The sequence below is a fragment of the Anser cygnoides genome, chromosome 2, assembly GCF_040182565.1.
Source record: "Anser cygnoides isolate HZ-2024a breed goose chromosome 2, Taihu_goose_T2T_genome, whole genome shotgun sequence".
Lineage (NCBI taxonomy): Eukaryota > Metazoa > Chordata > Aves > Anseriformes > Anatidae > Anser > Anser cygnoides.
Window position 1 is genome coordinate 10,833,710 of NC_089874.1, and position 25,627 is coordinate 10,859,336.

General features: G+C 41.3%; 1 long non-coding RNA gene across 1 annotated transcript; it reads left to right on the forward strand.

Moving 5' to 3' along the window:
- Positions 1–10,286: 10,286 nt before the first annotated feature.
- LOC136790003 (uncharacterized) lies at positions 10,287–23,469 on the forward strand. Its single transcript, XR_010829065.1, has 4 exons — positions 10,287–10,577; positions 10,739–10,787; positions 19,410–21,862; positions 22,498–23,469. It is a non-coding gene; the product is annotated as an uncharacterized lncRNA (long non-coding RNA).
- Positions 23,470–25,627: the final 2,158 nt, after the last annotated feature.

Consider the following 25,627-nt stretch of genomic DNA (forward strand, 5'->3'; position numbering starts at 1 on the left):
CAAAAAGGAAAGAACAGTGATTACCTTCATGCAGAAGTACCTGTCGCTATCTCTGAATGGTTCATAGGTATGCTCGAATTCAAAGATCCAAATATTTTAGTCCAGTTATTTTGTACTGCCTGGAGACTTGAGTGCAAGTCAGTTCTCATACTGAGCCAATGTTTCTTGCCTAAAAGACCAGGTTTCTCCCTTAAACTTCAAACTGAAGTAATAATATGACTGTATCTTGGGCTGGCAATGCCTATCTTGAGAACATGAGAAAAATGTATGGAAGTTGCTGCTTTTTTGCTCATTTTCCCACTGGGTAAATGCAGACCACTAGAGTGGCACTGTGTTGTAACCTAGCAATGGGGCTTATTGACGTAAGCATTTTGACCATGAATATGATCAGAAAAGTAGGAAGTACTGGTATGCCGTAGTACAAAGAAAGTATTCCATGCGTAAGCACTTACTAATTTTTTCAAACAACAAAAAAAATACTTAATTTTCCATCACCTACTTCGAATGATTGAGAAATTAAAATAGTTAACATAAGGTATTGGATTTTTCTCATGTTTCAGAGACATGCAAAAATATGATTAATTAAAAATGAAAAGCTGTGTGTGAAAGAAAACACATCCACTGTTGATTCCAAAGTGTTTTCACATTTACAGCATTTTTCCTGGCAGCTCTGATATGTGTACATATGTGTACACATTCTACTGAATGATTCAAGCTCAGATCCAGGCTGGGCAGAGAATGGATTGACAGCAGCCCTGAGGAGAAGGATCTGGGGGTGGTGGTTGATGAGAAGCCGAACGTGAGCTGGCAATGTGTGCCTGCAGCCCAGAAAGCCAGCCGTGTCCTGGGCTGCACCAAAAGCAGCGTGGGCAGCAGGGCAGGGCCTGGATTGTCTCCCTTTGTTCTGCTCTTGTAAGACCCCACCTGGAGCCTGCGCTCAGCTCTGGGCCCCAGCACAAGAAGGACAGGGGCCTGGTGGATTGAGTCCAGAGGAGGGCCACGAGGATGATCAGAGGGCTGGAGCACCTCTGCTATGAAGACATCCTGAGGGAGTTGAGGTTCAGCCTGGAGAGGAGAAGGCTCTAAGGAGACCTTGCAGCGGCCTGCCAGTACCTAAAGGGACCTACAGGAAAGCTGGGGTGGGACTCTTTGTCAGGGAGTGGAGTGGTAGGACACAGAGTGATGGCTTTAAACTAAAAGGTGAAAGATTTAGATTAGACACTGGGAATAAATTCTTCACTCAGAGGGCGGTGAGGCCCTGTCCCAGGCTGCCCAGAGGAGCTGTGGCTGCCCCATCCCTGGCAGTGCCCAAGGCCAGGCTGGATGGGGCTGGGGGCAGCCTGGGCTGGTGGGAGGGGGCCCTGCCCATGGCAGGGGGCTGGGACTGCGTGGTCCTTAAGGTCCCTTCCAACCCAAACCGTTCTGTGATTCTATGATCTTAATTTAGGTGGTAAAAATTGGTATTGTGAAACATTTAAAATAGTCTCAATAATATATATATATATATCACCTTTGGGCAATTTTGGAATATGTGTTTTTTACAGAATCAAGCGTGGTTAAAATTAACTGACCCATATAATAGAATCTTACCATTTAAATGATATAAAAGCTGAATCACTATCCACCCATATTAATAACTTTTATAAAATATCACATCTTGATCTTAAGCCAGCAAATCCTGGCAGCAGGGCTGAAAAATTTTAAATATGCAAGATGCCAGAAAGTTTTGGATAAACTTCTGCTTTTATTTTCCACTTTATGAACATGCTTTGAAAGCCCTTTCTATTTAGAACATAAATATTAATATTGTTTTCATTGGATTTTGTCATCTCACAGATGGGAAAATGAAGTTTTCAGTAGCTAAATAAGAAGTTAGCTGAGGAACAAAATTCCTGAATCAGATGGCTGATTTTTTACAACTGTTTAGAAATGCTTTTATTAATCTGTCAGCCTATATTTGCAGTAGAGCTTGGGAGAACAGAAATAGCATGGCTCTTCTTTTGTACCAGAACACTTATTTTTAATTGCGCTGAAGGTGACCATCCTACCAAATGCAATTTTGCTTTAATTAATCGTGGCTGTCATTTAGCTGAGATGTGTTGAAAGTCACAGGAGCATTGCAGCTTCCATAGCAAAGGCAAAATATTCTAATAGCTAGAAAATTTTCAGCAGAACACAGATAAATCATAAAAATAGTTATTCTTTTTAAAGACAGATTTATTATTTTTATTTTATTTTTTTTTTCCGGAGGGAGATGGAAATCTATGTTTATTCTAGGTGTAGAAATTGCCTGGAATAAAGCAGGCAAACCTAAAGTTTCATTGAATGACACAGGCTGTTGGAATAGGCCTATCTGTAGGATTCACATAGTCAGGAAGTGACCAGAGTTTGGCCATCACTAGCACATGCAGTGGCATGCAAACAAGGGAAATTTACCATGATACTGGGACAGGAAAATAGCTAATGAGACATATTTTCATTGCTAACTTAATTTCCAATCAACCTTGTCAGTTGTCTATTTACAAACGAATGCTTCTTTATCCGCATGTTTCTGAGCCTGCTCAGTCATGGAAAGGAAGAAGGCAAATCCATTTATAGCTCCCCTTAAAAAAAAATAAAAAATCAGTCAGCTTCTCTTTCACCAGTGGTTCCTAAATGTTTCAGAAAGTATATCGATAGAAAATAAATCACCATAAATCCTGATGTTATATTATTCAAACTGGTATGAGAGGGCCTACATCTGGATGTTACAACATGGTAGGTGGTGGTTTGGGTGCCGTGAAAACTGAGTAGCATGCGGAATTATTCATCCTTTTCTTTATTTACTACTACATGAAATGTCCCACCGGAGCTACTTAAATATGAGTCCTGTCCAGCAGTAGCTATTTTTTAAGTCAGCAAATGCATTTATGCAAATAGCAATTGACTGTAGTTGGGGAGAGGAAGAGATGTCCCCTTCCTTTCTTGTAGGGTTTTCCACAGCCTTTCCCTCCCCACAAATGCTGTGATTCATCCAGCCTTTCCTTTCTATGTTCTGCAGCCACTGGTAATACACACACTGTACCGGTGATGAAAAGATGCCCATCAATCAGATCACCTGAGATCTTGGACTGTTGGAAGGGTTTTAATAGCTGGTGCCAGGAGCCGGGGATTTTTACCTCCCGAGCAGATAGTTCATTGGCAGCTGCAATGCAGACTTCCTCTGTGTCTGACAATGTGCACTAGTGAACCAGTCCATAATGAATTTATTCATTTATTTTTATATACCACATAGACGGAATTGAAGCCAATAGAAATCAATGGAAAATTTTACATACATAGCTGATGTTTCTTCTATAAAGACCGTGGAAAGTAATACGAAGTAAATTTCTCCCGGTAGGTCTTCATTTTTCCTGTTTTCATATACATGTGTTTATAGCACTGATCGCCCTCCTGCATTCCCAGACACACGCTCTTTCCTCTGTGTTTGCTTTCAGAAACTAGATTGTTTTCTCCTGGACAGCCAACACTAATATGGTTGGATGCTGGCGACTACAACACTTGAGAGAGGTAAAAGCACTCGATCATTTTTCTGTAATTTAAAGGTGTTTTAGGCAGAAAAAAATTCTCTGAACAAGTGTTGAAGAAAATAGTTTGTAAATCCAGTAAAATGCTCAGAATGAATTGAGCTGCACACCAAGAAAAGAACTGGTGTGTGTGAGGTCGGTCTTGGCTAAGAACGATCAGACCTGGCCTCCCCACCTTGCTGCTGAGGTGCCGCATCTGCCCCCGGAGATCCTTCTCTGCCCCGGCTGCGAGGGGGTTATGGTAAACACCGAGAACTGTCACATATGTTATTAAGATATTTAACGAGTATGAGGCATGAGGAGGTCTGAGAGATCTGGATTTCATTTCCACCCCTCAGCATTTCCCATGTTCGGAGGAGCACTGGCCCCAGCCAGGGAGGGAAGAGGTTATCCGCAGCTGCTCCTGCCTGGCTGCCGCTCAGCGCGACCTCGGTGCGCCCGAGCGTTTGCAGCAAGATAAGGCCAGCTCCGGGTGTCCTGCGTTCCATCAGATCCGCTTTTGGGATGACAAGGGAACATATGAAACACAGATGTAATTGTGCCTTCTGTGATGATGCTAATTCAGGCACTCCGGGGCCTGCGCTGTGTACACGTTTTCCATTTGTAATCAGAAACATATTTTCTTCTCAAAATATGGTTTATCAATCTCAGTGGCTTAGTGCAACATGGTTTTGAGTTAAACTGGCTTTAGGTAGACATGACGGCATCGGACCAGATGGAGAGAGGTATTCTTCAGGGTGATTCTTCAGTAAAGTCAAGGGGCTTCATTTGGAGTGCAAAGAAGCCTGAACCTTTTGTCTTCATATGGGTTATTGACAGTGTCACGTGCAGACTAATAAAAGCACCAACACTTGTACGTGGTTAGAAAAATCTATATGGGTCGTAGATCTAGTTGAAACTTTTTGATATTGTGCCTTTAAACTGATTGAATCTGAGCTCCAAATAATTTATATCATATTTATAAATTAAAGAGGCCTAAGTGCTCTCTTTGCATTTTATGCTGGTGCAACCCAATTGAAAAAAAATGATGATATCCTAGTAAAAGCAGGAATAAAGAAATTTTGTAATAGTCCATACTACCCATTGACATTTATAGCATGATTATTTTTCACCTTTAGCTGAACCCTTACTTCTATTGGATTCATTACATTTTGTAATATATTTGTTGCCTTTTTCCTCCCAGATGTCAAGTGGTTTTCGCTTTTCGGAGCCTGAAATATAACAGCCTCATTGGAAACTAATCCCATGCACAGGTCAGACAATCTGTTGCTGCTGACTCGGTTTAATACAATAAATTAAGAGCAGTTAGAATATATTATTAGTTTTCTAACGCAGGATGGCTACAGTTTTCTTAAGAGGTCTTTCCTCATAGCCAGGAGTTCTGCCAGGAGCTCACCAGCTGATAATTTCACCGCCATTTCTCTTTTCTGTTGCCTGTCTTGCGACTAGGCGAAACCATTCAGCCTGTCCAAACCACAGTTGTTGCACATCGGGGATTTCATAACCTGCCTCAGACTCAAACTGCAGTGTTTTTGGTTTTTTTTTTTGTGTGTGTGTGTCTGTTAGAGAAAAAAGACGTACCACAGCAGCTGGTTAGATGTGTATTTTAAAAGCCACATTTTTAATTCACTTGGGTCTTCCAGGAGACAGAAAAATGGAAGCCTGGGTAAAATGCCTGTGTTCACAGAGAAGCTCTTCCAGAGGCTTAGAGAAAGGATAGTCCATAATCAGGTCTTTAAAGAGCAAAGTCAGACAATGAACTCTTACATTGAGCTACTTCAAGACTTGAATTACCGTGACCCTGCTTGGTACTGCAGACTTCAAATGCTGTACCTTAAAGGCAAAGAATTAAGAGAAAAAGTGAATAAACTTTCCTCATCTAAAATCGTCTTTGACAACCAGTCAGGAGTCAAGTTCTGTTGTGCTGTTGAAATAAGTGACCAGGAAAACACCCTGTCCCACAGAGCTTATATGATTTAGGTGGAAGGGATTTTTGTTGATTGCTGCATTTATTTGCAAGGGTAACACGATACTCTTCAAGCCCATGCAGTTGAGCCAAAGGGCAGACTGATTAATTCCAGAGAAGTAGAATAATGACAAAAAATAGATGTGAAACCACCCTTCGAACCTTCACTTGGAAGATTAATGATTACTAAGGTTACTTTAGATATCCAACTATTTTTCACATCAGAGGACAGTGTCAAAGGGCTTCATTTAAAGATTAATTCATCCAAAATGATGGAATTTGCACCGAGTATAATGAAATTCCTTTGCTGGAATTGTTGGGGTTTGAGCCTAGAACCTAGGTTACAGAAAGACTCTGCGTTACTGTGTATTCCCTGAGTTTCCTCGGGCTTTCAGTTTACCTGCTCAATACTTAGCATTTTGGCTGGTCAAAGAGGTCATTTCATTAAACAAAGACATAGTTACTAACATCAGGACTGTATAGAGTCCCTGTTGTGCAAACAGAAATGAAAACCACCTACCCACAATTTCAAAGACTAGTAGTTTACATTTGTTAAAGCTCCAATTCACATTCTTTTCATATTTTACAAAGATAGGGATTGCACAATGTTCTACATTTCATATCCTTTCATCCCTGTCTTAAAAAAAAAGAAAACAAAACAAAACACAAAATCAACCAAACACTCCAGCTGTTCAGTGTCTTCATTGGTCCATGAAGTTTAAGGTCTTTTTAAAACCTATCTATATATGAAAGTTGCCATATTTAGACAACAGATCAGTCTCATCCCATCCACATGTGCCAATAGCAAGTGCTGAAGAAAGAAATACAGAATAACACAGGAAGCACACTATGATATTTTTCTTCCAAGTATGGTATGTCTTCCAAGCTTCTGGCAATCTGTGGCATAGGAATTTTCTGACTCAGATGGTAACAGTTCACAGTGTTTAAGCGAAAGGAAGGCATTTTTTCCCATTAATTCATCTAATAGCTTTTTTAAAACTTTTTTTTTTCTCCTTTTTTTTGCCTCCAAAAACGTTGTGGTAATATATTCCACCAAATAATCACACTGCACAAATAAATACCACTCTTTTAAGCCTACTGGCTGATCATTTCATTCATTGTGTCCTAGACCTTGTATGATCTGAAATGGGAAACTAGCTGGCAGGTAAATAGAGAAAGGTTTATTTCCCATACTGTCCCTGTGTATTAATGACTCCTCATAGAGAAACTGTTCCAAATCCTCATCATCCATCTTTATGTTGAGATGAGTTGTATTTAGAGCAGGATTTAGGCTCAAACGTTGGCTCGCTTTCAACTTGTCCAGTAGTACAATGGTGCTTTCTGTGATAGTCACACCTGGGAATACCAACGAATTGCATCTGACCTGCTGCAATGACACTTGTTTAGACAAGGAAGACAGATGTGTGTAGAAATTAGCCTCAAGCAGAGCCTGAGAGTTTCGACACTGGCACAGTGTCCTTGTAGTCTATTTGACTCCAGGAAAGGTCTGTAAGGAATATGTTGTTACCCTTTAAAATACAGAATCCATATTTTGGTGTAGAATAAAGACAGTGATGTGGTAGGTCAGCCAGGCTGTAGCTGACATGGCAATAGCAACCCATGTTTGATCTTGCCAGAGACATGAGGAAGGTAGCTTTCCTTTAGAACTGAAGATTTCCAAAGCAGAGCAGTAACAAAGGAGCGTTACAGGTGGGACAGGACAAGCTGAGGTGAGCGAAGGGGTTACCATCCTTACAGAGAACCTGAAAAAGAGCAAATGCCCAGTAATCCAGTGGAAACTATGGGCTTGCAAGTTACAGGATCCAAATCCGCGCAAACCTCAGGAAGAGGCAAGCTCCAGGTTCTTGTGACTCCTGTCACTCCTTTGGCATAGCTGTTGGCGTACCCGGTAAGCCTCATCTGTCAGAGGATGGGCTGTCTTTGAGCTGCTGGCTGCTTGACTGACTTTACACAGATTTGTCATTTTGACAACAATAAGTGTGTGCCCTTTTAGTGTTTTGGTTTTGAATGTCTCCAGAGAGATGTTCCATTTCAAAGTGCAAAAATAAAAACAAACGGATATCCAAGCCTGAGCTAGTTACAGGAGGCTTGGTAGAGCCTGTGATGGGAATCAGTCCTCTGCATTATGCAGTGGAAAAGCTGTGATACTGTGGAAAGGAACAGATTATTTTTGACTTTATAGAAGACAGTAATTCAGTTTTTATTAATCATGCCTCAGTAGGCATCTTTTTCATGTAAATGATATTTATTTATTCCATAATAGGACAATTTTGAATCTTTTCAGATGGAAATTACAATATCAGAGCAAGTAAAAGTAATACTTTAGCAGCTGGCAACTATTGGATTAAACTGGCACTTAGTTACTGGGAAATTGTTGGAAAAAACACAGTTTATTGATTGGTATTGATCAGCATTGATCTTTGAAGGTGAAAATAATGAAGAACAGTGATATCGTTCAATTCCTATGAGAGAACCAAAGACAAGATATAGTTGTCTTCTTTTTAAGACTCACTTTCAGATATTCTGCTGAAATATTGAAGTGAGAAAGGAATATGGGAAATACTGATCAATGGAAGTTTTAAATATAAATGGTAACTAAATAATATGTTATATATATACACACACACACACTTCCCTGTATCTAAAACTTAGATAGCTTATATCTAAATTTAGGTAATTTGGAGATAAAATTTAGAGTTCTAAAACCTCTGTACCTTCACTCCACCTTTATGGTGATGTATTTCAAAAAGGGAGAAAAAATGTTCCTCCGTGATATTTCTTAGAGCTTTTTATGACATGATACAATTGACATGCTTCAATTGTAATGAAGAGATACCGAAGGAAGATTAGCCTCTGTAAATCTCATAAATGCCTTCATCTATGTCAATGCAGATTTAGAATTCTCTCTCCCAAACCCATCATCAGTGTGACAGACTAGGATTCTCATTATAGCTATATTTTATCTCCAGCTCTCAAATGACAGATGCAAGGTACCAGCTTCGCAATAAAAAGTTAGTTGTGGAAAGCTGCAGAGCACAATTAGAGACAAAATATGTAATCCTGCAGTGCAGCATGGTTAGCACTGCCTCAGAAAGGGCTGTACAACTCTCCACTGCTCTGCCCTTCAGCCATACTCCAGTTTGTGCTGAAACTGGTACCAAAACTCTATGAGCATATCTAGCAAATAGGTCTTTATTGTGTTGAAAAGGCTGGCAGATGACAGAGGAAAAATCTGCAGTGTCAGGCTTCTGAAGTTCTTGATATTGGAGTTATTTGCAATATTCCTATAACTTGCATCTTTCAGCAACTGAGTGAGGATCTAGTGTGTGCTCTCCCTGAGGATCGTTAATGTCTGATCTTCAAGAATGGCTGGGTAAAATTTTGGCTAAAAGTGACACGATCCAAATGAAATGAAACAGTAAGTCAAGACTAGGAGGTACATATATTTCATAAAGATCTTCCTTTGTGTGAGTGTATTTGAAATCTTTTTTACCTTACCTCCATCAAGCCTCTGACAGACTGCATTAAAATACATGGATTCTGTTGGGTGTGAGAGGGGAGGGAAGTGGTGCTACTGTGTCCCAGGAGCAGAATGAAAAGACACAGATTTAGGGTGTTTGCATCAAAATCTCCCTGGAAGACACTTTAACTGGTGGCCTGGGGATTGCACCTTGGGGGAGCCGAGGCTGAGCATCTCCATTCAGACAGCCAGTAAAACTCTCCTGTGACAGCACTACCCAAAATGCTGCTCCTTTCTCAGGGGAAATCTCAGGATGGCAGCCTGCTGGGGCTGCCTGTGGTATAATGGCAACGGCTGCTGAGAAAGGAGATGAAGACCACAAAAATGTAATGGGGGTGTACCTACAACCTGTATCCTAAGGCATCTGTTCTGCCTCTTTTCTCTTCCATCCCATAGTAAAGGTGAAGACTGAAGATGCCATCTGGCATGGGAGGAGGTGGCACCCACATAGATAGGTAGAGGAAAGTGTTGCTGTAGAAGTGGATCAGGACTGTGGGGACTTTCTCCTCCTCCTCAGGGGATATTAATAAATAAAGCAAGGACCGTGGGGACCTGCCAGTGAAGGAGGAAGGGCATGAAGGTGGGGAGCTCACCCACATGCTGGTGAGGAGGAAGGCACAGCAAGGCAAGCCACTGCTGTATGGGGAGGGTATGTTTGTGCTGCACGTTCCCTTCTCTCCCACCAGACATTTCTGCATCTCGCCCATACGCTCTCAGCTGCCCGAACCAGAACCCACAAGTGGTTACCTGGTGAAGCTTTCCAAACATCAGATTTTTTCCTCTGCAGAAGTGATGCCTCCCAACTGGATCCTGTAGAAGAGAAATCAAAATATACTAAAAAGAATACAATTCTTATAGTTAAATGACTTTTTACAGTATCAGACTGAGTGATCAAAGGACAGGCCTTTTACTTGAAATGCTGTTATATACTTCAGCATCTTCTAATGCATCATCACACCATCTTCCAGCGTTTGCATTCACAAGAGTAGAGGGAGAAAGAAAAACCAAAAAGGGCCTAATAATTACAGCAACAGGACTTCAGTACAGATTGGCCCTGAATTGGCCCTGAAACATAGTTATAATAGCTGGGACACTTAGAGATACTGGATTAAAAAAAAAAAAAAAAAGAAAAAAGAAAAAAAAAAGCACTGAACAACTAGAAATAGACACTGATCTTAGACTTATAATGGGATTTTTTAAAATATATTTTGTTTATGTGTCTCTTTGCTGTCATTCTGTAACTAGAAATCTGATTACTCATCCAGCTGAAATGAATCATTGCAATGTTTTGCCCTTGCTTAGTGAGTGTTAATGGCGACTCTAAAGGAGAAGCTCATGAATGCGTTGAACACTGTCATACTGGACACATAGAGCTGAGCGAAACAACAGTCCCCAAAGGATCAGCAAGCCCTGGCAAGTATTTAGGAGCCCTTAGGGCCAAGAAGGTTTGAGAAGGAGTTTACTTATGGATATCCAGCACTGCTACCTTTGCCCTGAGCTCCAGGTAAGCCTTGAGCAGTTACTTTGTGCCTTAACAACCCTGAGGTTTACGCTCTGATGTTAAGGTGGATGCAGTAATTTACTTGGGGCGTACAGAAAAGGCTCTCTACCCCTTGAACACTAGCTCTCCAAGACTTTTCCATAACCTCTTCCCTTTCCATTTAGGTACATACTAACTACTAATGCAATTTTCAAGTACAGAAGTCCATGTTTGGTAAGTTATTTTTGGTTATTCCATCTACTGAAATTCATCCAGAATCCAATCTACTATGCCAGCAATGTAAGACATGATGGGAATAGTGCTTAAGCATTGCATTTCTGCTCAGCTCGTATTTCAGAGTCTCAGGTTAAATTCTACTATAGTTTTTGTTGTTGTTGTTGTTGTTTTTATAATACATTTTTTGTGTGTGTATTCTAAAATTCCAAGGTATCTGTAACTCCTTTAGAGACAATGGGTCTCTGTCTTCTTTCAAAATTAACTCATTTCAAAAGTTCAAAAGAAGTTCAAAATTAACTTCTTTCAAAATTAACTCGTTTCACCCCTTCATCAGCTTAGCACTAGCTGATACCCATGGTTGTTCCCATTACAAAAACATTAATGACTTTGATTTAAAGCACTTTTGTATTTTGGCTTAAATGTCCTCAGTGATTATTTTGTCAGTCTGTCACATCCATTGTATTTGGGTCACAGCAATACCCAGTGAACCAGGTTTGTGGGTAAACTGTCACAAAGTTTGATGCTTGACTTAAGACGATGCCTCATACAGCTCTGCTATCCTAAAAGAATTAACTGCTGAAATCACTTTAAAGTAATTTTCTGTTCCAAATTAAAGTGCATCTTTGCAGCATAATCGAGTAATTTAATTTACAGACATAGTCATTATTTATGGCTTATCATTCATATCTTATAAGTAGTTTGCTGCAAACTACATTTGTAACTTTGATAGGTACATTAACATACATAATTTAAATCAATAAATTCTTAAAACTTGAACATCCATAATGGCCTACTTAGCAATCACTGTGACACCTTTAAAATGTAGTCAAAAGTACCATGATTGTCACACAGGCTGTTTGCATTATAGCACGTTTATATATTAATTTGCAATAGTAGCAATAGCATCACCTAACATTTCATTTAAAAATATGTTTCTAATATAGAATAAAAAAAAAAAAAAGGAAGGAAGGAAGGAAGGAAGGAAGGAAGGAAGGAAGGAAGGAAGGAAGGAAGGAAGGAAGGAAGGAAGGAAGGAAGGAAGGAAGAAAAGGGTAAATATTTGATGCCAGTTACATAAAGGATAGGAAAATATATCCAAATGTGAAAAACTGCCCACAGAGAGCTTTGGAGTGTACTGAAATGTGCCTTGACATATGCGTAGACTAAACAGACTGCACTGGTGGTTCATGCATTAAAAAACACAGATTTACTAGCATTTGTTTTCCATTTGTCTTGTAAAGTATTGAGCGTTGTCTGAATGAAAGTACTAATTATGTTTTCAACCCCTAACTCCCATGACTGCTCAGCAGACTTGCAAGGGGCTGCTGAAATTTCATGTACTGTATTTAATGCTCAAATAGCACAGAAACAGCTGCCTTAAAAACACTTTATACAGAACAGCACAGTCATCCCTGCTGATTGAATCAACATTTTAATGTTGACCACCCAGTTATGATCCTGTGAAAATAATTAACTACATGTTTCAGAGCAACACTGCTATGCCGCTGCATGGATGTACACCAGTGGTGTAAATACTTGTGTACCTACAGAAAATAACTATAAAATACTTACAGATAAATGAAGATAAATATAAAATTCTAGCAGCTCTATCCTGCTCTAGTTCTGTATGAATGCTGGGGATGAATCAAAGTGTGAGGCATTGACACATCAGGAGGTATGGATGGATGTTGGTAGCCTTGAAAAGGCAGGAGCTCAGGAAGGGGCTGGGATCTGGGCAAGATTTGTCTCTATAGGCAGTGTGTAAGATGAGGGACACAGCAAAAGAAGGCAAGACGAGGGACACAGCAAAAGAAGGCAAGACGAGGGACACAGCAAAAGAAGAAACCTCTTACATCATCACATTAACCTTTCCTGACCTCTCTTTCTGCAGGCAGACTGGCTGTTCACCTTTCCTCTCTGGAGCACCTATAGGACACTGTAATTTCATATATTTGTTTGTGCCAGCAGCATGGGAAATTATGTCTAATTCCTCAGCATATCATTTTGGGCTATCATGCTCTCAACTGGACAGCAGTCTTCATTGTTCACACTCATAGTTTTACCATATTTTTTTCAGTTTCCTCCTACCATTCTCTCCCCTGCCACCTCCTTGTGCCAGCACCTAGGGTACCACCACCCTGCCCATCAGGCTGGCCCAAAATCTGGCCGGTGCCTTTCCACAGCATCCTCCAAACAGGCTCACAAGCAGGCTTTCTGAAACGCTCTAAAAAAAGGGTGTTAGAGGGCTTCTTCTCCCATACAGCAACAGTGACAATAATCTATGCTGGTACTATTTTGGATCTTGGTTATTTCAATGCCTGTTTCTTTGGCCTCAATAAAAATATATAAATAAATATATATATGTTGTCCAGAGAAAGTATTACCGAGAATCCGGATGATGCAACATTTCTGAGGTAAAAATTTTATGATGATATAAAAAGAGACAAATAAAGCAATCCCTCTCTGAGCTTGCATTTCTGATTTGCCAGTGACACATGGAGAGTTTTGTGGGTTTTGTCCACCTAGATGTAAAGCTGGTGCTTTCAGCCTGCTGCCAAATTCCACAACAGAAAATCAGTATTTTTTCAATACTCAACTCCAAAGATAACAAATCCATGTCTCACTGTGAATCACCATCAATTCCAGAATTTTCTAAATGTTAGACTGACGATGCCCAATATTTTTTTGTGTGTGTTTTTTAGTTTTCTGACATTTTCACATTCCCAAGTACAATATCTCATAGTCTTCTTCCCAGCACTGATAATGTAATGCATGTTAGCCATGGAGACATCAGCGATGTCTCAAGACAACAGCCTTTATTCCAGTTAGTAGAGTGTGGTTGATTCTCACATCTCCCTGAAATCAGGCCATAAAACACATTTTTATTTTTAAAGAGAGTCAGTTCCTAAGAAAATAAAATAAAATCCCTGGCAGAGACAGTGTTTGTAAAGCTTTGAGGTCTCCAGCATTTTATTAGAGCTCAGTCTAAAAGTGTTGGCTACAAAGATTTATGCTGAGGGTGCTGAAAACAATCTTCAGAGAAGAATAATAGTGTCATAAATGACAGCGCTGTAACAGTCTGCCTGCTACGTTCGCTGGGTAGTTGGCAGTAGTTAGAAAAGTAACGGCGATAAGAATTGTGCTGTTCATCAAAGTGACACTTGTTTACCTGGACATAAGTGGTGACAAGAGAAGGACCAGTGATGAGGTGTGATCCTCGTGTAGTGGGCTGGCAGGGAAGGCAGGCAGGCTGGAGTGGAAATCAGGAGCTTTCTCGCTGTGTGAAGCACATGGGATGTTTCATCCCTATGAGTTTTAGCTGTGATGCTGATGAACTTACCAACAAATTAGGATCCAGAGATAGCACTAGTCCTTTGGTCAGGAGACAAAATATTTGGAGTTTGAGCCTCACCTACATCCCTCCTGGGGTTTGATATCACACAAAGGTCTCTTTCAGGCCCCCTGGGCCTGCCTGCTTTTCCTGCAGGCTGCAGGACCTGACTTTATAGGCCTGACTTTACAGGCCCTAGCGGCATTGCATGAATCACAGAATCACAGAATCATCTAGGTTGGAAGAGACCTCCAAGATCACCGAGTCCAACCTCTGATCTAACACTAACAAGTCCTCCACTAAACCATATCACTAAGCTCAACATCTAAACATCTTTTAAAGCCCTCCAGGGATGGTGACTCAACCACTTCCCTGGGCAGCCTATTCCAATGCCTAACAACCCTTTCAGTAAAGAAGTTTTTCCTCATATCCAACCTAAACCTCCCCTGGCGTAACTTTAGCCCATTCCCCCTCGTCCTGTCACCAGGCACGTGGGAGAATAGACCAACCCCCACCTCGCTACAGCCTCCTTTAAGGTACCTGTGGAGTGCGATAAGGTTGCCCCTGAGCCTCCTCTTCTCCAGGCTGAACAACCCCAGCTCCCTCAGCCGCTCCTCATAAGACTTGTTCTCCAGACCCCTCACCAGCTTCGTTGCCCTTCTCTGGACTCGCTCGAGCACATCGATGTCCTTCTTGTAGCGAGGGGCCCAAAACTGAACACAGTACTCGAGGTGTGGCCTCACCAGAGCCGAGTACAGGGGCACAATCACTCCCTTAGCCCTGCGGGCCACACTGTTTCTTATGCAAGCCAGGATGCTGTTGGCCTTCTTGGCCACCTGAGCACACTGCTGGCTCATATTCAGCTGCCTATCAACCAGTACTCCCAGGTCCTTCTCTGCCAGACAGCTTTCTAACCACTCATCTCCCAGCCTGTAGCGCTGCTTGGGGTTGTTGTGCCCCAGGTGCAGGACCCGGCACTTGGCCTTGTTGAACTTCATACAGTTGGCCTCAGCCCATCAGCCCAGCCTATCCAGATCCTCCTGCAGAGCCTTCCTACCCTCGAGGACTGCTGATGGGCCACAGGAACGCTCCTGCCATGCTCCTTTCAGCTCGAACAGATGCAGTAAGCACCTCATGTGAGAGACTGGATGTTGTCCACTCAGCCCCACAGCCTCAGGAGATGCGTACATTACGGAGATGACACAGATATCAGACCTAGGCACTTAATGGGATTAAGGAATAATCCTGGCGGCTGAGGGAACTGGGGTTGTTTGGTCTGGAGAAGAGGAGGCTCAGGGCAGACCTTATCTCTCTCTACAACTGCCAGAAAGGAAGGTGCGGGGAGCTGGGGGTCGGCCTCTTCTCACGGGTAACCAGTGATAGGACTAGAGGGAATGGCCTCAAGTTGTGTCAGGGGAGGTTCAGGTTGGAAATGAGGAGACATTTCTTCTCAGAAAGAGCAGTCAGGCATTGGGACGGGTTGCCCAGGGAGGTGGTGGAGTCATCATCCCTGGGGGTGTTCAAGGAGAGGTTGGACGTGGTGCTTAGGGACATGGCTTAGTGGGCGACATTGGTGGTAGGGGGATGGTTGGACCAGGTGATCTTGATTTGATCTTTTCCAAATTTAACGATTCTATGATTTAATGATTTCTATGAAAGAGTTTCTATTTAATGATTTCTGTGAAAGAATGCAGATATCCAAGTCCCAGCTCCTGTGAATTTGGCTCTGTTTGTTTATTCCCATTTGTTAAAATGTTGATAAAAGATCAAAAGCATTGAGATAGCTGTAAAAATGTAATGCAGAGCCCGAATCCAATGGCTATCAGTACTGCAGATCTTACAGACCTTTTCTCATTCAATCCACATGGAAGGTACCCTCTGGTGCTACACTGTCCTGTGAGGCATCCTTGGATTTTGGACAGCACTAGCTCTGCCTGTGTGTCTTCGCTGCTGGAAAGGATGTGAGGCTTTCCAGGGTAGTGCCCTTCCTGAGGAGGAGGTGGAAATCATTATTAACTATATTAACTAGACCTGGCGAGGAGGAATTATGAAAAATACAGGAAAAATGCATGCATAAGTGGTAATATTCTTCAATAAATAATAATATTCTAAAATATATGTTGCTGATATTCTGATGAGGTAAAAATTACTGATCTCCTTATAATGCACTGCTCCCCCGGCTAAGTAAATAGAACAAACTAAGCATCGCTTGCCTGCCATCCAATATAGAATAGGAAGGGGTCAGGACCTGAGAGGAGAATTTTAGTTGTTTGGAAAATATACAGATTGAAATGCTCTAGCTCTTCTATTTTTTTTTTTATCTTATTCTTTTAATAACAAGCCAGTCTCTTTATGGCTTTTTCTAAAAATAAATGTGTTCAGGCAAACAGTGCCGGGCGTAAGCTGGAGGTATGCCTGGCTCCCAGTCTGTGTGAGGTGTGAGTCCCAGATGAGGATGCTGGACTGCTGCCAGGCTACTGCAAGTCGTGCTTGAGTGATGGTGACTGCCTCCAGCACCGGCTCTTTCCAGTAACAACGGCATTATTTACAGCTATGCACACATTTCCAGATGGGTCCGGAGGGTGAAAAGCAGTAGCAGTTACACTTGCATTGACTGAAACAGTCCTTTTTAGCTTATGATCCTTGCAAAGCATCTGGTGTCTCTGTTGGATTTGGCAGGGGAAGGGATCATTTTGGGAGAGGGGTCCAAGGTCCCTGGCCCCTGAGGAGAGGTGTGCTGAGGCTGCAGCTCATCTCTCTGCATGCAGGAAAAGACTATTCTCTTTTTTCCCCTTTTTAGCAAGGCTAAAATCAGCTCACAGCTTTCCAAAGTTTTGCAGAAGAGTGAAGTAAATTCATATCTACACAATAAAATTTAAAGCCTTGCTTTGCGTTATTAGTTCTATAAATCTCTCCCTTTTAAAAACACTGCTTCAGGGAAGACACACAGGACTAGACAGCTGGCTTCTAACTTCATCTGTCAGCAAAAAAGCCTATTTTTTTGGTAATATTAGAGTAGCATAACACAATTCCCTTGGTTTCTCTCACTTGCTCATAGGTGGAACCCTGCCACTTGGAGCCATTCCTCTCCCAGGTGGAACAAAGCACTGCAAAAATGATCTTTGCAGAAGACAAATCCTGATCCTATTAAATGGAGCAAGGAAGAAGGAGGTATCTTCAACACCTCTTTTAAGAGAGGATGAACTGTCCCCTCAAGTCTCTCCACTATGGAAAGCTCTCTCATCTTAGGATGGGTAAAATCACAGTCCCCAATCCAGAGGCCAGGTTGCATTTGTGAAGCTCTAATAAATATGGACAATATTTTAATAACAAATTACATTTATTTCATTTTTCAATATCTTCATGGAAACCAAAAGGTCAGGATAACACCAAGAATAATGAAGATGTGGCCCTAAGTTGCCAGAATGCTACTTAACAGCTTTGGACAGGCTGGAAAACGGAGGTTATAACTGTCTCAGTGAACATCAACATGGAGAGAAACTAAAGGCTGGGACTAGCATATGGCTGCTGCACAGAGGTTAATGTACCCTCTACTCCACAAAGCTCCTAGGAAATATGAGTTATCCCAAATTCAGACCAATTTGGGTACAAGATTTCTGAGAGCTGGATGAAAGGGAGTCTTTTTTTAGTTTTTCTGCAAATGCAGCAAACAGGGTGACTGTATAAGTCACACTAGAAAGACTTCTGAAATCCAAAAGTACAATTTGAAGTCAATTCCAAAGATTTTCATCTACATCAGTGAGATCATGATTTATTCCTTTCTCTAAAACTTATGTGTAAGGGACAGAGAGTGGTGTCCCACGGAGACAGGGCCTGCACTTGGTGATTGCTGATGGGGGAACATTTCCAGAGCTGATCAAGGAAAATGAAGTCACTTTTACAGAGCGGTTGCTAAATTTCAGCTAGCCTCACTTCTCACATACAAATCCTGGTCATCTGGGTTACTCGTGTGCGGGTCAGAATTCAGGCCCATCAAAATTCAGAAATGTTTTTTCCTTTGGGAAAATGAGGTTAAATGGAGTGAGTGCTTTGTAAGTTCAGCTGGCATGTATATGATTTGCTGCCGGTGAACGTGCCATTTGCTCATCTCTCTGGGGATGGTACTTGCTGACAGCCTGAAGTCATAAATGAAATGATTTTGCTCATGTCATCATCATCCCTCCTGGCCACGGTTTTGCTGCACCTACCTATCACACAGCCCTGATGATGCATGATATGCTGCTGAGAGCTGAAATTCTTCCCTCTGCAGAAAATAAGGCATAGACCAGCCCACTCCTTTCAGCTCTGTCTCTTTAACCACCCTGCAGTACAAGCTGAAATGAAGCATCCTTTTAAATGTCTTTTGACACTTTCTATTACAAACACAGTATGGTGCTTCTGCTTCTCACTGGTGTCTGCACAACCTGCCCATCTTCTTCCTCCATCATACAGACTCTCAGGGACCAGGTAACTGGCACATGATGCTGTGTGCTCCTATGGAAGAACAGAAATAGCCAAAATATGCAAGCAAAGATCATCATCCCATCAGCTGTCTTTGGAGACTAGCAATACTACAGGAGGAAGAAAAACTGAAGGAGCTCAACACAAACTATTGAGGATGAAATCACTGTAGAGTCAGGGAGTGAATTTAAGCCTCATTTGCTTTGGCTGTCGGTTCTGTGTATGGTTTGCACACAATAGATACACATACACATTCACAAATATAAATATATATATGTACAATGATGTCCACTGTGCAAATGCCAAATTGAACACAAATACAATTTCAGGTATTTTTGTTGTCGTTGTTGTTGGTAACAACTGATTATCATTACAATTTGAAAAATTACTAAATCCTGAATGTCTGCACATTAGTACTGGGGTGTCACAATCAGTGCTTGGCTAGGCCTGCTCCACGCTGCACTTCAGTCACTTTTTTAAAGTAGAGTGCATCAGTCTGCATAAACCTTCGCTTGGGTAGAAGGAAGGCAGAAAACATGTTTCTCCAACTCCTTCTGAGCCCTCAGAGGCAAGCTGTCTCTCTTGGCATGAATCCAGATAAAAATTCAGCAAACCCTTGGTAAACGTAAACTTAGTTGACTTAGGGTGGATTTAAGCATACGCTTGAAAACAAATCTGTGCTGCAGGGCATGGCCGAATGGTTGCTTGTTCTCCACTGCTCAAGAGCTGCTCTCCAGGATCTCTGCTAGATGGCTTTGGTTGTTCTCTCCCCTCAAGAGAGTATAGCTGCTTTTGTACATTGGTCACTGATCATATCCATCCGACAGGTAGAGCAGGAATTGCTGACAGCTCCAGCCTCCAGTTCCAGCTGCGTTTCCCCGCCTTGAGCTCTCTGGCCTGTGCCAGAGAGGAGCCTGAGCATGAGCCAGAAGACATGGATGGTAAGGAGACCACAGCCTTAATGCAAAGCTGTCTCTTTCAGCATGACAGAACAGACCAGGGACAGCAAAGCTGTGTAATTTTGACCAAGCTAAAGTCTTCTGATAAGCTTCCTCTCATTGTACTACTGCTGGGAGTTGTGGTGGCAGTTTGTGTGGACTGTTCCCAGAAGAAACAATACTGCCCCGCTCTCACAGATGGGCAGTACTCAGGGTTAAAAATACAATTTAAAAACAAAGCAGCTTACGGATGAAAAATAACCTAAGCATTTGTCTCTTTTCAAACAAGTACAACTAGTCATAAATACTGAGCATGTGGGCGTCCTTGCATCAGAGGAACTGTTCACATTACATCCTCGACTGCAAGCAGCAAAGCAAGTTTCAGCTTCTTTAACTGGTTGTTTACATACTCTTGGACTGTCCCAAATGTGCTGAGACAAGTCAGGTGGTTTCAGCTAACTCATTTTATTTTGCAATTAACGTAAGCAAAAAGCAAGTGCTGGCTCAGCAGCTCTTTGGAGATGGAGCAGCACGAAGTGGTTGTAGCCCAGTTTCTGATGATTACAGGACATCCCAGAGGAAAATACAGCAAGGTCGAGCAGAGAAATGTGAAACCTTGGGGTGTACAGTTGCAATAAATTTTCCTTTTGCCAATTCTATTTTTTTCTTTTTACAGCAAAGAGAGAGGGAGGCTAGCTTAAATTTTACTGTGTAGGTTTGCATTTTTTTTCAGGTCTTCTCAGCTTTTGATTAAGAACCAGGTGACCTCATACTTTGTATATGTCCTGAAAGATATCAAGATATTTCTTTAGGACATTTTTATTTTATTTTTATTTTTTCCTTTACAATTCAAAAGTGCAGTAATCGTTTTTTAAATTAAAAATCCATTCTGTAGTATTCTATTGTGTCTGGCTATTTTCAAAATACTTTTATCAAGGTTTCTTACATTTATTGTTGCTAACTGGCATCAGCAGACATACTTCCTATTAAATTTGCTCAATTTCTGCTCCTGCTATGTTGTTCCAGCATTGGAATATCTACTAGAGCCCTCGATAGTTGTTTTTGTCTGTCAAAGTGATGTTTACAATTTCACCTTAATTTGCTTCACTTGATTTCATGTATTACTTTTAGCGATTTCCATCATCTAGGCGCTATCTTGCCAAGCTGACCTCTGAAGACTTATAATATTTAATTACAAAAATAGCATCTCATACCTCATAAACAATGTCTGTGCCTCAAATTTTTAAAACAGTAATTTAGAAAAAGCATATGGGGACTCCAACTATATAACTCTTGTTAAATTTTCTGTAGCAATTGAAGTGGAGATAAACTAACCTCTTGAACATCTCTCTTTAAAGTCTAAAGGCTATGAAGATCTTAATACATGAGGGTAAGTAGTGGAAAAGGAGAATGATTAAGGTTTGTATCACTGTATGTAGGCATACCTGTTAAGGCAGAAGTCAAGAGCTCGAACAGTGTAGAAGACATGGTTGAAAGGCAGTTTGGTTAAGCTGCAAATTTTGGAAATCGCACCTGTTTCCAAGCTCTGGGACAATTGGTAAGAAAGGGAAATGCCATGTGAAATCCTGAAAAGGCAGCCTGGTAAAGAATTAAAGGATAATGGCATACTTAGTGCCAGGCAGCATGTTTTGCATTGAGGGTTGATCAAACATCATATCTGAGGGAAACTGCCTTATGCATGAACCATCGGTTCACATATATAAGGCAGACAGTTGTGTGGTGATGTAAGTGTGGTACCTTGCATTACTATTTCAGCAGATGCATCTTTGCTGGATATAGGGGTGGATAAGCCTCAGGTTGAGTGTTTTGGCAGTAGTGATCCAACAGTGCAGAGCTGCAGGTGCTAAAAAGGGGAGGGGATGTGAGAAGTACATAAACCTGCATGGAGCTACTGCATAATTTTCATGAGCACATGACAGGATAATAATGGAGCTAAGGCAGATCTCCAGGGCTTTTTAGCTCTTGCTAACTTCCTGAAGTTATTCCAAATGCATTCACTGCCTCCAAAAGTTGGTAACTTGTTTATGTTCAGAACAGGAACCTGGTGGTGTGGTGTAAGGGCCCAGTATTGTTTTTCTTAAGCAATGAGGGTACTTCATAACTGCCGTGTCTGGTCAGATAAGCTTTTACAGACTCCAAAGTTTCAGATTTTCCAATTAGTTTAAAGCCAGGTTGTGTTCCCACAGCTGAAAGTGTTGGAGTTACTGCAGACAGTTCACAACTAAACATCCTCCATTCTGAAAGGTATCCAACCCAGATGTGAGAGAAAAACCTTGTTTCTGCTGAAGACAGTGGAAAATTTCCCATCAAGGCCAATAAAGGTAAGATTTCAATTTGAAATTTGTGAGATAACCTCTCACAATCTAAAGAGTCATTACCCTGGAGGTGCATTTCTACTCCATGACATGACCAGTGCTGTCCAAGCTGGCGTCTTCAGCTGGGAAACCAAAGGATGCGTAAGTCCCATCAGCTTAGGAAGAGCAACCTGCCCCTCTCAACCTTCCATCAGCACTAATTTCATAGGAACTGAGGGAGTGGGTTCTGATTAGACTAAATGTTAGTTACAGGGAGGTACAGAATAGGCAGCCTTTTCGTGTCTACATAAACTTGCGTGAAGAACAGCAAGCAGATTTCTCAACATCTGTCTAGACACTGGTACAGCTAGAGAGTGAAAGCTAGTGATCTCCCCTAGAGGTTTTACAATTTACTTATCATGTTACCTGCTGAGTGGGCTGGACTCTCTTCTGAGATACCCTGTTATAAATTCAAATAAATTATGGAAAGCAGGAATGGGAAAGGCCTGCTCTTCCATTACCCCACTCTGCTTCTGTAAGAACAGCACATCTTTAGCAGATGTATATCTAAAAGATACACATAACATATAATCCAAGACATATATCTTAATGTATATTCATGTGTTGGAGATTCTTTCATCTCCCTTGGTGATCTACTCTAGGCTTTATCAGTTCCTGCAGCACACATGCTTTCTTAACCCAATCTTCTCTGACTGCAAATGAAGTTGATTCCATCTGGTTTTACATTGTTGGAAATGGGAAACCGTGAATTATCTTACTCTGTAACAACCCCTGCATGTATATGAAGACTATTACTCTACAATGAATAAAGGTAATTTTTCCAGCTTTTTCTAAGACGTTGAGGAATGTTATATATTTTGTTATTTTATTTCTTTCCTCTAAACATTTTCCCATTTTTCTAGGGCATTAAGTGAAATGTCCAGAACAAAGTGCTGTTCTACAGCAACAAATCCATTACATAAATTAAGCTGTATAAAGGGAATGAAAAGCAGAATGACTTGCACTGAAAATAAAATTATTTTAAAATGCCATTATTTATTGCCATCACTACTCTCACTGAGTACAGACCAAAGCAAATCTGTCACAGATACATCCACTGCCAGTACCACTTAATTTATTATAATTTAAAAGATGATTAATAAAATAGTTATCCTGTTTTTTTCCTTTGTCTTCTTACTGTTCCAGTCCAGCAAGAAGCTTCCCTGGCATTAGTTTGGACCAGTGGTATTATTCAGCTCCTGCTGTGGAAAAAGGACCAGTCTCGTTGGCGACCATTTAATCCTGATTTATTTTCTACCCTAAGTATCTTTCAGGTATCACAGCCTTGCAAAGACAGACTGAAATGCAACGTCTCTCCATTTTAATATCTGAATGTCTTCCAATAGTCCACAGGGTGACTGGGTTCACGTCTGCACCTAGCTTCACTGGGCAGCTGGGGGCTGATGTGACACCTGGTATAACAAAGCAGCGAGGAAAATTGAACACAGTAACACAGTGTCCTCCCAAAGAGTAATTGCTGTTCAAGATGAGGGCAAATTTTCTCTGATTATTAGAATATGTAACTGGAGCAAGAGATATATCCTTCCCTCTCTGGGCTAGCACTTACTCTCCACAGCTTCCTGCCAAGAAAGACATTTAGTTTGAGATTGCTGATAGCATGAAGGAAATTTTCATTTCCCTTTAAGTACAGAAATTCTGCTGTAGGACTGAGACTTTGAAATATGCGAAAGAGGCTTACGTGCAATGGGACAGAAGCACTCTCCAGCTGTGGAATTGGCTGAAGTTATGAAATAGGAAGTGCTTGTTTTAAAGTGTGTGAGACATTGTGCTGGCTTGCAGCATAAAATATGCATCTTCCCCTTCCTGCAGGCCTGCACTGTGTGCTCATGACTGAACACAGTCACTGAACACACAGTCCTTGGCCACAGTGGAAAGAAGCTGTCTGGATAACAAAGGAAATGGAAGATTTGCTACTAGGCAGAACAGTCACTTCTTGCTCAGCCAGTTGTCCTTAATGACACCGGAGCGTGCTGTTAGGATGGATGCCGCAATGTTCACGAGGAAGGAGCACTCTAAAAAAGTCAGTGCTCAACTTTTGATAGCCCTTCCCAAGTAATTATCGTGTCAGTGGATGAAGGGCAAATAAAATTTAAAACTTTTCAGGGAAAGGAGGATAATTCTGGAAAAGCTTTCTTTAATGCCGTCTCGTTCCAAACTGAATAAATCTGGTGGACATCACATTCAAATTTAATCAGACCTCTATGCTCCTCTTTCTATCTCATATACTTACAACATTGGTTAAAAGTATGGTTGAAAAGCCGGTTTAAAATTCAGCTTCATTTGCCATTCACACTATTACCATGCAAAAACACAATCAGTTTCAGAGCCAGGGCCCTGGGCACCTGAGACCCAGGGCATCCTGAAGGACACTTCTGCATGTTCTCCTTGCCAGGTTGGGCCTGGGTTTGTGCACTCAGAGCTGGAAGGAAAAGCTCACAGCTGAGTTTGCCAAAACCACCGGGACCGAACCTGAGTATGGAGCAAAGTGACCCCAGCTGGACCCTGCATCAGGGGGAGCAGCCAGCAACACAAGGGGACAGTGGCTGGAGACAGCACGGAAATCTGCTCTGTTCTCGCCAGTAATGCAGAAGCACCTTAGTGCTCTTTGGTGTGCAGAATACATAAGCTTGAATTTCTCACTGCTTTCTACCACCAACAATGAAAAATGTTGGAAACTAACATCTCCTCAAAAGCATTTTAAATGCTTTTTCTTTTTCCTGTACCATCTCTTTAAGTAAGTATATGACAGAAAAAGCAGAGAAAGAGTGCAATACAGAAATTAATGTTTAACATTACGATTCTGTGATTCTGTGATTCTGTGAAATGACAGTGAATGTTACACAATGGAGCATCTCCTTACAAAAGAGTATAATCTGCTGACTTCATAATCAACATGGCTGCAAACAATCTCCACATGAGCATGAAAGAGCAAATGCACGGAGTATCTTTGGAGCAGAGGAGAAGCCAGTGCATGGGCTGGTGGTGCTGAGCTCTAACGCAGAAGAGAAATCCTCCAAAGTCAGTAAAGCAAGCAAAAGACAGAATGTGTCCCCATCTCACGGCTACAGAGCTGTATACTTTGCATCGTGTGCTCTGGAAGACTGTCTGTTAAGTGTTGTATTACTTCAACTGCGCTGGGAGATATATGCTATGTTTGCTACATCCAAGAGCAAGCTATAAAGTATAACAAATAGAGAACAGCCATTAACAAGGCACTGACACTAGCTTAGTTTAAATTAGGGAGTAGTCAAGTTATGGCAGTGATACAGAACATATTCCTAGAAAAGATGAGGCTATCTCTCTGACTGCAGCAGGGCTATCCTTTTACATGTCTTTGTGAGAAAAGCATACTAATGCAAAATAGTGCTTGGCCCTCATAAAACAGTACTCCATCTCTGAGTGCTTTATTTATGGGATATGAAGTTCAATGACATTTTAAATGCTTTTTCTTTGGATGGTAATAATGATCTAATGATTATTTAACCATTTTTCTCGAACAGTCCTTTATTTAGGAAACTGAAATATGTGAAAAATATTGCCATGTAAATGTCAGTGAAAGTAATTAAGCAGAGAGGAATTTAAGATTATATCACTTGTTCTCTTTTTTCCTCTCTTAGTAAGATGTTAAAAAGCAAGTAGAACTCTGATGTCCTTGGAAATATTATAAGATGAGAATATGGTATGATTTAAGAAGTATTTTCCATTTCTTCT